The sequence below is a fragment of the Microtus ochrogaster genome, chromosome 4 (assembly GCF_000317375.1).
Source record: "Microtus ochrogaster isolate Prairie Vole_2 chromosome 4, MicOch1.0, whole genome shotgun sequence".
Lineage (NCBI taxonomy): Eukaryota > Metazoa > Chordata > Mammalia > Rodentia > Cricetidae > Microtus > Microtus ochrogaster.
The window spans coordinates 37,978,744-37,994,076 of NC_022011.1; the positions used below are offsets into that span (position 1 = coordinate 37,978,744).

At 42.9% G+C, this 15,333-nt stretch overlaps 1 protein-coding gene across 3 annotated transcripts in view; it reads right to left on the reverse strand.

Moving 5' to 3' along the window:
• Strbp (spermatid perinuclear RNA binding protein) overlaps positions 1-9,281 on the reverse strand; it is a 118,448-nt gene extending 109,167 nt beyond the window's left edge. The window contains exon 1 of one of the 3 annotated variants that reach the window (XM_005345944.3): positions 9,111-9,280. The gene's annotated coding sequence lies outside the window, so the exon portion shown is untranslated. Of the gene's footprint in view, positions 1-9,110 lie in introns of all 3 variants that reach the window. The other 2 variants (XM_026789729.1, XM_005345943.3) reach the window with 2 other exon arrangements.
• Between the last annotated feature and the right edge of the window lie 6,052 nt (positions 9,282-15,333).

Below are 15,333 nucleotides of genomic sequence, written 5' to 3' on the forward strand. Positions count from 1 at the left end.
TTCTTCCAGAGGACCTGAGTTCAATTCCCAGCAACCACATGGTGGCTCACAACCATCTGTAATGAGATCTGGCGCCCTCTGGCCTGCAGGCATACATGGAGGCAGACTTTCTATACATAATAAATAAAATCTTTAAAAAATATATATATAAAGCTCAAAAGTACAGAAATCTAAAAGACTCTTACTCTGTTTGAATGCACTTAGAACAGAAACTAAATCCTCTGATATCTTCTGGCATGTTTTAAGTATAGGGTGTTATAAAAAATGTTGACACCTAACACCCTAACTACCCTTAATCAGATTAGATGGCCTATTATTTCCCATTGTGATTATATGTCCTAAGGGATTTTAAAAGTAGATATGGGGTCAGCACATAAGGCTCTGCCACCAAGCTGGAAAACCTTGAGTCCTGTTCCCCACCCACACCTCTGTCTTCTGGCCTACACATGCACACAATGGTTAAAGGACACACATACATGGTCACAAGTATATAAATGAACAAGTGTAATTTTTAAATAAAAAATTAAAAGAAATATAGACTATCATTCAAACCTTTTAATTTGAATAAGTCACCATCTTGACAAAGTAGTCAAGGTTACTAGTTGGAACTCTTATCATCTGACTTCAAAGAGGTTAAGACAGACACTACTTAAATATCTACAGACAGTAAGGCAGCAATAAAGAAGAGCTCAGATTTTATCATGTCATATATATGACCTGTTTTTACAGTTTGGAACAACTTACCAATATGCAGTGAAACAAGTTGAGCAACTGACCACTCGGGTTATTTAGCACAGGCTTCAAAATCAATTAGCTAGACTTGGAGTCTATCAATAGATTTAGAAAAGGCAAAGTTTGGGAAAAATTCAATTTAATATGTGAATAAAGCACCTAAGTGGGAAACAGCACACTGGCAATAGCTGGCAAAAGCCCAGCGTTCCAAGCTAAAGAAAAGTCGAGCGTTTAAAACATGAGATCAGGGGCTATAGAGATGAGCTCATTACAATTATGAGCACTCAAAGGCTGTTCTTCCAAAGGACCCTGGTTCAATTCTGAAGCCTCTTCCTTCCTCTGCAGGCTCCTGCACACATGTGGTTCTAATACAAACACTTAGGAACACACACAAGTTTTTAAATCTTTTTTTTTTGGGGGGGGGGTTGTTTTTGTTTTGTTTTTCGAGACAAGGCTTCTCTCTGTACTTTGGAGCTTGTCCTGGAACTCACTCTGTAGAACAGGCTGGCCTTGAACTCACAGAGATGCATTTGCCTCTGCTCCCCAAGTTCTGGGATTAAAGGTGTGCACCACCACCGCCCTGCTCAAATAAATCAGATAGGAGCACCAAAGGGGAAAAAGCAGAGACCTCCATGAGGTGGTCCAACAGAAAAAGGTAGGAGCAAAAGATCAGGATGGTGGGAGGCCTGAGAAAAGGTCAAAGAGGTAGAGAAAAAAAACAGAAATCAAAATATTTCAAGAAAGCCAACAAAGGCATCCACCATTCTAAACGCTGCTACTGGGCAAAATAAAAATAAGCCTGGTGGGCTGGAGAGACAGCTCAACAGTTAAATGTGCTTGCTACTCTTCCAGAGGCCGAGTCTGTTTCTCAGATCTTAACTTATATTGTACTTAATTTTTCCTTTAAAAATAAACATAATCAGGCATAGTGGTGCACACCTTTCATCCCAGAACTTGGAAAGCAGAGGCAGGAAAATCTCTGAGTTAAAGGAAAGCATGGTTTACATAGTGAATTTCAGGATGGTCAGGACTACATGGTAAAATCCTGTCTTGAACAAAACGACAAAATAAAAACATTATGTGCTTCATAACAATTTTTTTTAATTTTTAGATTTTATTTCTACTTGCCTGAGTGTTTTGCCTACCTGTATGTATGTTCTATATATGTACCCCCAGAGTTCACAAAAGGATACTGGATGCCCCTAGGACTGGAGTTACAGATGGTTGTTAACCACCATGTGGGTGCTGGGGACCAAACCTGAATCTCTCCCAGGAGAACAGCAACTGCTCTTAACTGATGAGCTTCCTCACCATCAAAACAATTTTCTTATTTTCTTTCATCTCCATTCTAGTAGTAAACTAGAGAGTGTATTCCAATTTTAGACATGAAATCTGTAACAAATATAGCTGATTTTGTATAATTCCATGGTTATCTAAAAGCTAGCAAATAAAACACCATTTAAAAGCCATCATTATTAATCCATGATATCTACTCATCCATGCTAACTTTGACATCACAAATTTATTCATAGCACACAAAAACAACTGACAATGCACACACCAAGGGTTACGATACTTATTCTCCCTGACCTGCTAACCTGTATAAAAATTACACCAACTTTCCCTCTAGCTCCCTTGCTTTGCTAACTGAAACTTAGTTACCAGAGTTGTTTAAGATCTAACCAGTATCTAGAGGCAGGCAGATCTCTAAGAGTTCAAGTCTAGCCTGGTCTACAGTGAGTTCAAGGATAGGCTCCAAAGCTACACAGTGAAACTTTGTTTCAAAAAACCAAATATATGTATCATTTTAAAGCCAGGCAATGGTGGTAAACACCTTTAATCCCAGCACCACAGAGTGAGTTCCAGGGCAGCCAGGGCTGTTACACAGAGAAACCCTGTCTCGAAAAACCAAAAGAGAGCTACCCAATATCTAAAACCTCAATATGCTAAAATGTAGACAAAGCTGCACAAAAGCAACTGATGAGCTTCAAAATCCTTCAAACTACAAACACATCTTTGAATGAACCCTCTCTAGTGGGGAATGGTAGCACATGCTGGTCTGTAATAACAGCTTCTTGGAAAGCTGAAGTAGAAAATCAGGATCTGCCAGATGGTGGTGGTGTGTGCCTTTAATCCCAGCACTGGGGAGGCAGAGGCAGGCAGATTTCTTGATTTCAAGACCAGCCTGGTTTACTAAAGGAGTTCCAGGACAGCCAGGACTGTTTCAGAGAAACCCTGTCTTGGAAAAAAAGAGAGACAGAGACAGAGTGAATGAATCCAGGATGGTTCCCAGATCCCACATGGTAGAAAGAGAGAAAAGATATCCACAAGTTGTCCTCTGACCTCTACACACACACTGTGGTACAAGCATACACCACGAACACACATAAAATGTAGTATTTTTTTTAAACTAACTGCCACCATTTTAACTTTCAGGAACAAACCATTTACCGTACAATTACAGCCTAACTATATTAAAATATATATATTTTTAGTGAGCTAACTAAACATAACCAAAATCACAGCCTATGTTCTGTTTGGTTGGTTGGTTTTTGTTTCTGTTTTTGGTTTTTTCAAGACAGAGTTCCTCTGTGTAAACCCAGCTGTCCTGGAACTCACTCTGCAGACCAAACTGGCCTTGAACTCAGAGACCCACCTGCCTCTGCCTCCAAAGTGCTGGGATTAAAGGTGTGCACCACCACGACTACTGGAAAATTCTCACTTTTCAAATAGAAATGAACCATGAAGTCACATCACACAATGCTGTGATTTTATTACTTATATAATCAACTGCACACTTTCAAGTCATACTAAAATTAACTTGAGAAAGCAAGTGTTTTATATTGTGTCATGTTAAAAGTTAAGAGAACAGGCACCTTTAATCCCAGCACTTAGGGAGGAAGAGGCAGGCAGATCTGAGTTTGAGGCCTTCCTGGTCCACAGAGAAAGTTCCAGGACAGTCAGGTCTATACAGAGAAACTTTGTCTCGAAAAACAAGACAAAACAAAGTTAAGAGAACCTGAATAGCAAATAAATAAGATTTAGAGCTTCTTCCTTCATGCAGAAGCACACATGTAAAGAAAGTCTTTTGCAAGGCACTTCCTAAACACAGTGCACCTGAAGAACTTGTAGGGCAATAAATTAACTCAAATTAGGGATAAAAGTGACCAGTCAGATCATTTGGTCAAGTCACTATTCAATGTAAAAACTAAAAACTAGATGAAAGAGTAAAAGGCTTCAGTCATAAACCATTTAATGATTATATCACCATTAATGTGACTTCATTAACTTGTTTCAAGTGACATATAAATTTAATTTATACCTCTAAATAAACAGTTTCCTAAAAGCAAAGTATAAAGCTACCCATAGCTACCTGTCAGTTTTTTCAATAGCTAAAATCATTTTGAAAAGCCAATCTGGAGGCTCTTCATAACAAACGAACCGAGGACAATATTAAAAAGGCTTTAAATTTTTACAAATTGTTCCCCTTCAAGCAGAGCATACACTGTCCATCAATAAAACTGAAGCTGGAGAGATGGCACAGAAAATAAGATCACATACATACTGCTCTTGCAGAGGTCTCAAGTTCAGTTGCTAGCACCCACTCTGTGACAACCGCCTAAACTCCAGTTCCAGTGGATCCAATGCCCTCCTCTGGCCTTTACAGGCAAGTGCACTTACATGCACAAACCTTACAGAAGCAATAGCTCTATTTTTCTGTTCTGAACACTGAGAATCAATTTCTGCAAAAAGCATATGAAAGGGCTGGAGAGATGGCTCAGGGGTTAAGAGCGTTGCCTGCTCTTACAAGGTCCTGAGTTCAATTTCCAGCAACCACATGGTGGCTCACAACCATCTGAAATGAGGTCTGGTGCCCTCTTCTGGCCTTCAGGCATACACGCAGAAAGAATATTGTATACATAATAAATAAATAAATAAATAAATAAATAAATAAATAAATAAATAAAGCATATGAAAGCATATATGTATTTCTCCTGATTGAAGAAGTATTGCTTATAGAAATCACATTTAGAAATAATCTTGGGCTTACGCTAGAACTCAATGTCTGCACAAGCTTCAGCTGTGACAGAAATAAGCAGATAATCAATTGGAGAGGTAATAGAAGTAAGTACACAGTAAAGCAACAATGACAAAATAAATTAAGAGATATCTGATATGCACAGAATTCTCACTTCCAAGTTTCTCACAACAAACTTATCTAACAGCAAAATATCTCTCTCTGAGACAAGGTCTCTCTACATAGCTCTGGCTGCCCTAATATTTGACCAATCTAAAAACCGAAGGGATAAAAGGAATAAAGAAACCTATCTCCACATTAACAAAAGTCTCATCTTCCTAAAAGACTTACTTTTATGTGACTTATTTCCAAGTATTCAGGAAGCAAAGACAGATGGATCACTATGAAACAGAGGCCAGGTCTATATATTGTATTCAAAGACAGCCAGGGCTACAAAGTGAGTTTTAAAGAAAAAAAAAAAAGGACAAACTTGTTTCAATATAAGTATCTCAACCCTCTTGGAAGGTAGATAAGGAGATAAGGAGTCAGGTTTCTGGAAGAGAAACAAAAGCACAAAGGGATTAAGTGTCTTGTACAGCAAGTCATCAGTGAAGATAAAACCAGAATTCAATTATTTAGCTTGCAAAGTCTAAATAACCTACCTTTCTTTAAAGTACCTATAAATTATCAACAAGCTGTAGAATTTCACCCAATAATACATTTCAACAAAACACTATTTAAGAATTGAGTATTTTATTCAAGAAAATATTGCTTGCCTAAAAACTAATAAAATGAACAGGATGGACCTAAAACTTATTCAAATGGTGCAGGTGTACTGGCTTATGTCTGTAACCCAGCAGGCAGAAGGGTGTTTCTTGCATTTGAAGCCAGCCTGGGTTACACAGGAATTTCTATAAGTATCCTGGGCTACAAATAGAGTGAGTCACTATCTCAAAAATAAGAGGGGAAGAGAACTAATGGAAGAAGCAGTGAACATATTAAGAGATAATTTTCAAAGGTTACTCTAGTCATCTCATAGCCTACTTTTCAAATTCCCTGCCAAGGAGCAATGGAGGGGCATATACGCACCTTATATTCTATACACACAATAAATCTCAACAAACTCCAAGGGTTTTGATCAAAAGTATACTAAAATACATTTCCCTCCAAAATAAACAATGCATTCTGAACATTACCTTTTTTTTTGAACATTACTTTTTACTCCTTGCATAAACACTGCAAATATGGATTTTAAAAATCATTAATTTTTAACTATTTATAATTAGATTCAAACTACTTAAAAAAAACTACTTAAAAAATTGGTGCTCTACTCCTTGCCTTGCTATGTCTAGGCAAGATTCTCACTCAAACTGGTGTCTTGAAAGTACAATGCCTACATGAAGACACTTCCCAAGTTGACAAAAGAAAACCAATCAACCCAAAAAGTCCCTAAGTATCCAAAGCAGACCTTTTCTTTGAATCATAGCAGTATGATACTATATGAAGGGCATAGAATAGTAATTCAAGTTACTTCTATAACAAGATAAAATCTACTTTTTAGAAAAATCTGGCAAGACAAAAATTTCAACTGTCAAAAGAGAATTCACTTTCCATGATTCTAGAAAACAATGCTTACTGTGAAACAGTCTTAAAGCAGTTTCTTAATTCTTCAAATCTCTCTCTCTCTCTCTCTCTCTCTCTCTCTCTCACACACACACACACACACACACACACACAACTTCTAACACAAACTACAGAACACTAAAAGTGACAAGACACTGAAATGTCTGTGCTCAAACTCCTAAAGGTTAATTCCTATGTGTCTGGCAAGGCGATGATGGCCTTATATACACCCAACTCCTCATTAAAACTAACATCACATATACCATCAAAGCAAACCAAAAAACCAAGAATCAAAAGCCTCAAGCTAAAGTTTACCTGGGGGGGGGGGGGGGGAGCTGACAATCCAACATCAGTTATTAACATTTTAAAGGTAAGAATCCAAAGGTTCCATTTACGCCACTTTTAGAAGCTAGATATACATTACTTTTGTCAGCCTGTAGTATGAGACTCAGGTATTACATCATCCAATATGTGAACACTGTCCCACTACCCAGGAAGCATCTGGGTACCTGTGACACTGAATACCAAGGTATTCCTTCCTCTCTCGGTGTTCTTGATGCTACTAGCCTCTGGGATCTGCTCTCTTGCACCTTCTCAAAGACATTTGCCAAGTACCTGCTGCTCTCCCTCTTACATTCCTGGGTGTATTCCTCATGATGCTTGCTATCTGTCTACTCACAAGTCAACAAAGCGAATACACACCACATATCTCTCAACTTGAGAGCAGGCACTCAGCTCTCCCTTACTCTTTCCCATTTACTGTTCTGGAACTAAAATTCAGGTTTCATCATCTTTGTGATCCCAAAAGAATGAACTTTAAGATATGGTACACAATTGAATGTCCTCTTTTTTTGTTAATATCAGTCTAGGATCCACATCCTCTGTCCATTGTCCCAAATGTCTAGTCCCTCTAAACCTCAAAGTAATCCTCTCTAGTTTTTTCCTCCCATTCAACTTCTGCACTCCACCCTTTATTAATCTCAGTGACCTAATAATTTTGGACCCTCTAATATCTTAAAAATGTAAATACTCCAACCTTTTCTCACACTTCAACTGAAATCTTCCAAACTCTTAGGTAAGCCATTTCTGAATGCTAACATTTGTTTCCTGCCTTAAACATGGGCATCCTACTTCCCTCAACACATCAATCCCTAAGCTGTTCCTCTCTAGTCAGACATGCATCTACATATTCCTACCATGCGTCCTTTCCTTCGGTATACAGTCTCTATTCTTTCCTCCCCTTTCTTCTCACTATCCCTACCTAGTCCCTTCCCTTTTCCCACTACATGGTACTCCAAACCTACCCCACCTTCTGATTTCCCTTCAAACACACCCCCTTCCATCTTCCTCCTCCCCAACTTCTCTCCACAGCTCCCGCCCTGCGAATAATTCCTTCCATATGTCCCTATACCTCACCTACCACTCCATAAACATCCCCCTGCTTCCCTTCTACCTACAACAGCTCTCCATCCTGCCACACACACCTGTCCCTTCTGACGGTGCCCCCAACCTCAAGGTTCCTCTTCTGCTTGTTGCCCACCAGTATTTCTCACACAAACACCCTCCATTTCACTCACTTCTGCTGCCTTTTTACTGCTACACACACCTGCCTGGACACCACTTTCCATCCAATCACCTAAACTCCTTGCCCCCATTTCTCTCCGAAACCCCTCAAATTCAGTCTCTGCGCCAATCACCCCTCCCCCCACTGAGCCCATCCTCCTCTCCCCTGAGTACAGGACAAACACCTGCCTTTTCCCCCTAGCTTGTCAACCCCTTCCCGCATCCCTCCATTCCTCTGGGCCAGACATCCATCAAGGGAGCCGTGGGCACACACAGACTGTAGACAAGCAGGCAGGGAGGCAAGCAGGAAGGCAGGCAAAGAGAGAGACACAGACAGACAGACAGAGACACACACACACCTCCTACCTGAATATCCTCATTTTCATGCGCCACTACTTGAGAGAACCCCCTCCCCAGACACTCCTCGTCCGCCACACTCCCTGCTATGGCCCCCTCCTCCGCCATTTCCCTTCAGGCTGTCCGGTGGCCTTCCTACTCTCAGCCTGGTTCCCTGCCCCTCACGCGCAGCGCTAACCGGGACATCTGTTCCTTTTATTCCTGCCTAGAGGTGCCTATCGTCTACCTCCCTCCACTATTTCACTTGCCCCTGCCGCCCCGAATCTCCCTCCACACATATCTGAACCCCCAAACGAAACGTCGTCCTTCCCTCTCAAATCCAACCTATGCCCCCCTAGGTCCCCCAGGCCTGCCCTTGAGGCCCTGGACAACACGGAGCCGGGTCCCACAACCCTCTCGGCTCCCTAAACCTGTACACACCCTGTGCCCGCCCCCCAGCCTCTCCCCGGTTCCTGCCCGCAACGTCCTCCAGCACCTGCCCGGAGCCCTCCCACCTTCCCCGAGCTCGCGCCCCGCGCGCTGCCCACGCCCTCCGGAGGCTGAGGGCCGGGACTCGCGACCCCGACCCCGAAAGCAAGCAGGGCGGCCCGCAGTCCTGGCACGGACCGGCCAGGAAAGACAGTGGCGGCCACAATGCCCAAGCCGCAGGGCCGGGATTGCGCCGTGCTCCTTGCCTCAGCAGCCACCGCGGCTGCTAAGGACGCACAACAAACAATGCGGGGCCCGGGCCGGCTCCGCCAACCGCCTCAACCGCCGCCTCAACCGCCGCCCGCCCGGGACGGCCCGCCGCGCAGGCGCCGGCCCCGTCGCAGCCTACCCGCGCCGCCGCGCTCCGCCCGCGTCCGTTCCCCTCTCCCGCTCCGCCGCCGCCGCCACCTCGTCCGCCCGCGTCTCCGGCTCCTCAGCTCAGCGGCGGCGGCTGCGGCGGCTGCTGCCCTGGTGGCGCTCGCGGATCCGAGATCGACTTCGGCGGCAGCGGCGGCCTCGGCGGCAGCGAACACGTGACGACGCCGAGCACGCCCATTGGCCGATCCGGGGGGCGGGCCCGCGGCTGCTGGGGAACGGAAAGCCCGCCCCCTCGCCCTCCGCGCGCCCCCTGCACGCGCGCTCTGCCGCACCTGAGAGCTCCGGCCAGCGCCCGCCGCCGCCTGCGCCAACTGCGCACCTGGGAACGCGCAAAGGCGCTCAGGCCCGCGGTCGCTGCCTGCACCTGCGAGACCGCTTACGTAAACTGCGTCCCGCCCACCTCGCGGCGCCCGGCTCGTGCCGCGGCCGCACCTGATCCCCGCTGCGCCCACGACGTAAGCACTGTTGAGCGGAGACCAGCTGCGTGAAAGAGCGAAAGGCGCGGAAACTCCGTAACTGCGGAATCGGAGAGCCGCTCCCGGACGCAATAGCGAGCTGGCCTTCTCAGGCTCCACGCCCCGGTGCTGGATGCTTCCTCAACCTCAGCTTCTAGGCAAATAGAGTAAGCGCCGCAAAATGCCTCCCCAGGTGGAGGAGGGTCAGACTGTACCCTGGCTGAGTAAAAGACTCCAATCCGTCCTGAACTCCTACTTGCCGGGTGTATGACCTTGGCTAAGTTACAGAACCATTCTGAGCTTCAGTTTCCACTTCACAGAAACTAAAACAGTAAATTCTGGATAAGATTCGTTGAGCAGATGGCATATAACAATATATAGGAATTTTCCTGGCACATAGCAAGCACCGAACAGAAATCAAAATCTCCTCACTTTTCTCTACCCTGTAACGGCCTGGGAAATCTGTTCCCTACTTAGGGTCGTGGCAGACTGGCTAAAACCCTACCAGCTTTGGTCCAGCAGTGGTAATGGATACAGACAACTATTGGCTGGCATCTTCTTGGTGGCTAGCATTCTGCCAGCCAGATCAGCTCCTACTATGTATGTGCTGTGTGCCCTGTATGGTGCAGTGAGCTAGAATGCCCTGGAGAATGGAACCTAAACAAATTTCGGCAAGGACCCTGACCATTTAATGCAAGAAGTGGGGGACTGACTTCCCACACCAGTCCCCCAGGTGGTACTCTTCTCATCTTGCTACAGTACTAGACACGATTATTAACAGCTCTGGACTGGGAATGATGCTCAGTGATCGGACGCGCTTGCCAGACATGGACAGGATCCAAGGTTGCATCCACACACCACCAAAAAAATACAACCTCTGTGCTTTGTTCACAGAATGTGTTAATACTTAGTTGAAAAGTTTTGACAGTATGGCCTTCAACTCCGGGACGTACAAACTTACTTTTGCCCTTCCTTCAGGTCAACTTGATCCTTAGGTAACTACAAAACTGTCCTTTTCAAAGTATGCCTAGGTCTGTAACACCTCTGAGCATCTGAAGTCAGTGCAAGGCCCCAGATCACTATGTCTGATTGGCACCTTCTATCAGCTCAAAACACCCTCTCTGGAGCTCGTTGACTTTCCTGCTTGCACATCACCCTGTTCAACAATGCATTGGTTTGTCACTGAACTGTAGCTTAGTCTCTTCCCTGGATTGTAAGCACCTTGAAGAATCCCTCTGCCTGAGTGAGTTGGAGAAGACCACATGCACAGAAGCTGAGATCATTAAAGCTGGGGTTTGCAGTATAAAAGGAAGTCTGCCAAGGGAGAAGAGATGCTGCAGTGTAAAGATCCAGGTTCACTACACACTAGCTGTGTGACCTTGGCAAATCTAGGTTTTATGTGTCAAATCACGCATAATTCTGCATACCTAGGAGCACTGTTACAGAAAGTCGATGAGATTGCATTTAAGGTATTCAGCCCTCAGAAATACAAAACTTAGAAATTGTATTACTTTTTTTAAAAAAATAGGAAGAGAACATGGCATTAAGAAAGGATTTGATAGTATCTCTTTATTTTTGTTGGGCTTAACTTCAAACATTCATAAAAAATGGATAAATGAGAGTTGGTGAGATGGCTCAGCAGGTAGAAATGTTTGCTGCCCAGCCTGACAAACCTGAGTTAAATCCCAGAATCCACATGGTATAAGGAAAGATCCCACAAGTTATCCTCTAACCTACTGCCACAGAAGTGCCGTGACACATGTGCCTACAGTCATACATGACATCACAAAAATAAAAATGTAGAAAACAAAGCAGGCAGGGCAGTGGTGGCACATGCCTATAATCTCAGTCCTCAGAAGGCAGAGGCAGGAGTTAGTTCCAGGAAAGCCAGAACTGGACAGTCAGAGCTGTTAGACAGAGAACCCCTGCCTCTAAATAAATAAATAAATAGCTTTGAAAAACAAGCAAATGATACAAAGGTAAGGAGAGCATGAAAGTTCACATGTAAAAGACATTAACCTCTTTCCCTGACTTTACTACATCAATACTTGCAGAGAAAATTCTGTCATGTCTTACATTGTAGCCAGATGTGGTGCTACCCACTATGATCCTGCCATTCCGAAGGCCAGTAAAGAAGGATCAGAAACTCAAAGATAGACTCTGCTACAGAGAGTTGCTAGCCATCCTGGACTGTATGAAACTCCTCTTAAGAAACCAAAGACAAGGGGGGTGAAGTATGGCTCACTGTAGAGTGCTTGCCTAGCTGCTTGCACTAGAGTCCTAGCAAATGACAAGCAGAGGCAGAGGATCAGATTCCAATGTCATCCTTAGGTATAGAGCAAGGTCAAGAGACTGAAGACATAAGAACTAGGTCTTTGCTGTTGTTCTTATTCTTGCTCTTCTTTCGTTGATTTGGTTTTGTGTTTTCTAAGGAAATGAAGAAAAAGAAAATTACAAACAGCTCTTGTATTATAATCTGTTTTTTAGATTTGCATAAAACATCAAAAATTTATTAAACATCATTCATCCCTGGTTTTGCTTAGAAAATAGAATATGATATAAGAGCAGAGGACTTTACTTCCACATTGCTTGGAAATTTTAAGTATACATTTTTAAATTATGTTTAAGTATATGACTATGTTTGGATATTTACATATGAGTGGAGGTGCCCATAGAGACCAGAAGTGTCAGATCCTTTGGAGCTGGATTTACAAGCAGCTGTGAGCCACCCGATGTGGTTGCTGGAAACCAAGATCAGGTCCTCTGCAAGAGCAGCACCTAATCTTAAGCACTGAGCATCTCTCTAGCCCCCTGCTTTAAACTTTTAAGAATACAAACACATATGTAATTCTTTAACATTTTTAAATAATGTCTACACATCATAAAAACACGCATTTCAACCATAATTCTTTATTATTACTTTGAGGGTGACTTGGGGGTAGTTGTTTTTTATTTTGGTTCGATTTCATCATTTAAGACAAAGTCTCATTATACAACCCAGGCTGACCTTGACCTAAAGATACTCCTGTCTCAGGCTCCCAAATGCTGAAATTACGGGTATGAGTCACAGCTACTGGCTTAACATAAATCAGCTTCTGAATACTTGAAATATTTTTGTGGGTTCTCGTAAATTCCTTGTGTCTCCATTCCTATTCCCAGTCACTAATCTATTTTCTGTCTCATATATGCATCTATGTGTGATACAATTTTTTTTCTTATGGTACCAAAAATTGAACTCAGAACTTTATGCATACTCTAGGTAAGCATAATGAAATCAGGGCTGGCTGGGCGGGGGTGGCACACACCTTTAGTCCCAGCACTCGGGAGGCAGAGGCAGGCGGATCTCTATGAGTTCGAGACCAGCCTGATCTACAAGAGCTAGTTCCAGGACAGGCTCCAAAGCTACAGAGAAACCCTGTCTTAAAAAACCAAAAAAATAAGCTGGGCGATGGTGGCGCACGCCTTTAATCCCAGCACTCGGGAGGCAGAGGCAGGCGGATCTCTGTGAGTTCGAGACCAGCCTGGTCTACAGAGCTAGTTCCAGGACAGGCCCCAAAAAGCCACAGAGAAACCCTGTCTCGAAAAACCAAAAATAAATAAATAAATAAATAAATAAATAAATAAAATAAAAAGAAATCAAGGCTGGAGATGTAGCTCACATGGTACAGTGTTTACCTAGAATACATGAAGCCCTCAGCTCCATCTCAGTGCTACAAAAACAAACAGTGACAGTACATGCCTGTGACCCCAGGACTAGGAAGGCACAGGCAGGGGAATCAGAAGTTCAAGATCATCCTCAGTTATATAAAGAGTTCAAAACTAGTCTGAGCTAATAAGACATTGTCTCAGAAAATGAAAGTGAAACAATGAAATCCACAATTTATGGAAAAAGGACAAAAGCATTACCTACTAATCCCATCCAGTGGTAATGGTCAATGTTAATATAACCATACACTGAATTGGTCCAATCTTTTTCTGTGTGTATAAATATATATTGCTGTTGTATGCATTGGGTTTTCACTCTGTAGCCCAGGCTGGCCTCAAACTCATGGGCAATCCTCATGCCTCAGACTCCCAATTGCATGAGCCACCATATTTGGTTTAATATATATATATTTACAAAGCAATATTATTGTATACTGTCTGCATTTTTGTTTTTCATTTAGTATAAAGTGAATAGATTTTTTTATTATTTTTAATGCAGGGTCTCACTACGTAACTCTAGCTGGCTTAAACTCATAGAGAACCACCTGCCTCTGCCTCCAAGAGCTAGGTTAAGGGGCATGTATTGCCATATCTGGCTGAATACATTCTTTTATTTGTACGCTCTTATATTTTCCTGCATAATATTGTACCTTTTTCTCTTTCTTTCTTTCTTTTTCTTTCTTTCTTTTCTTCTTTCATCCTTCCTTCCTTTCTTCCTTTCTTTTTTTAAGTTTTTCAAGACAGGGTTTCTCTGTGTAGCCTGGCTGTCCTGGAACTCACTTTGTAGACCAAACTAGTCTTGAATTCTGATATCCTCCTGCCTCCACCTCCCAGAGGCGTACACCCCCACCACCCAGCTATAATGTTGTATTTTATGGATTATTTAATTAAACTCTACTCCCTATAGTGGGTGTTATGTCCTTCCTAGTATTTCCATTATTGTAAACAGTAGGAAGATAACTGTAATATCTTAAAGCTTAGACTATTTTGAAATCATACCTAAGTTCAAAGTCTAGCATTGCCTGTTTCAGCCAGTCTTAGTGTAAATATTAACTGAGATCTTATATGTGGAAGTCCCTAGGGAAAAAAAAAAAGGAAGAAAGCAGTTACACTGTACCTGTTGCTCAAATTCTAATTGGTCTTAATAATAAAAACCCAGAGTTAGATAACAGAGTAAAAAATACTGAAAAATCAGAAGCAGAGCAGCCAGCCACTAGACTTCTTACCTTTATGAAATCATCAGACTGAAAGGGGCATCCTTTCTCTAAAAGTCTGGAGTCTGAATGCACTGAGCTGTCTTTTCTCCTTATATTCCTCTCTCAGCCCAGCCATATCCCTTCCTGTCTCCACTTCTCTAGTATTAGGATTAAAGACGTGTGACTCTCAAGTATTGGAGTTAAAGGTACGTGCCGTCATTGCCTGGCTTTGTTTCTCTTTTAGACTGGATCAATCTCCAGTAGCCCAAGGTGGTCTTGAACGTCTGCCTCTGACACAAACAAACAAACAAATAAATGTATTTTTGAAAGGAGGAGTGAATCAATACAGTGTTCTTAGTCCAAAAGACACTGAAAGATAACACTGAGGGCAACAGAGGAAATATCCAGAGCAGTGTTGTCCATACAAAAGATGTGGCCATTACTTAATGTATTTAAAAGTAAACAGAATGTGAGGCTGGGGGATAGAGCTCAGTGGGTAGAGTGCTTGCACAGCGTACAGAAAGCCCTGGGTCAAGCCTCAGCACTGCATAAAATCAATCAGGGTAGCCTATGCCTATAATCCCAGAATTGGGGAGGCAGAGGCAGAAGGATCAAGAGTTCAGAGTCATTGGTTCTAGGCCAGTCTGGGCTATATGAAACCCTGCCAAAACAAACAAACAAACAAACATAATCCCAGCACTCGGGAGGCAGAGGCAGGTGGATCTCTGTGAGTTCGAGGCCAGCTTGGTCTAAGGACAGGCTCTAAAGCTACAGAGAAACCCTGTCTCAAGAAAAAAAAAAAACAACAACAACAACAACAATAAAAAACCCAAAAGCT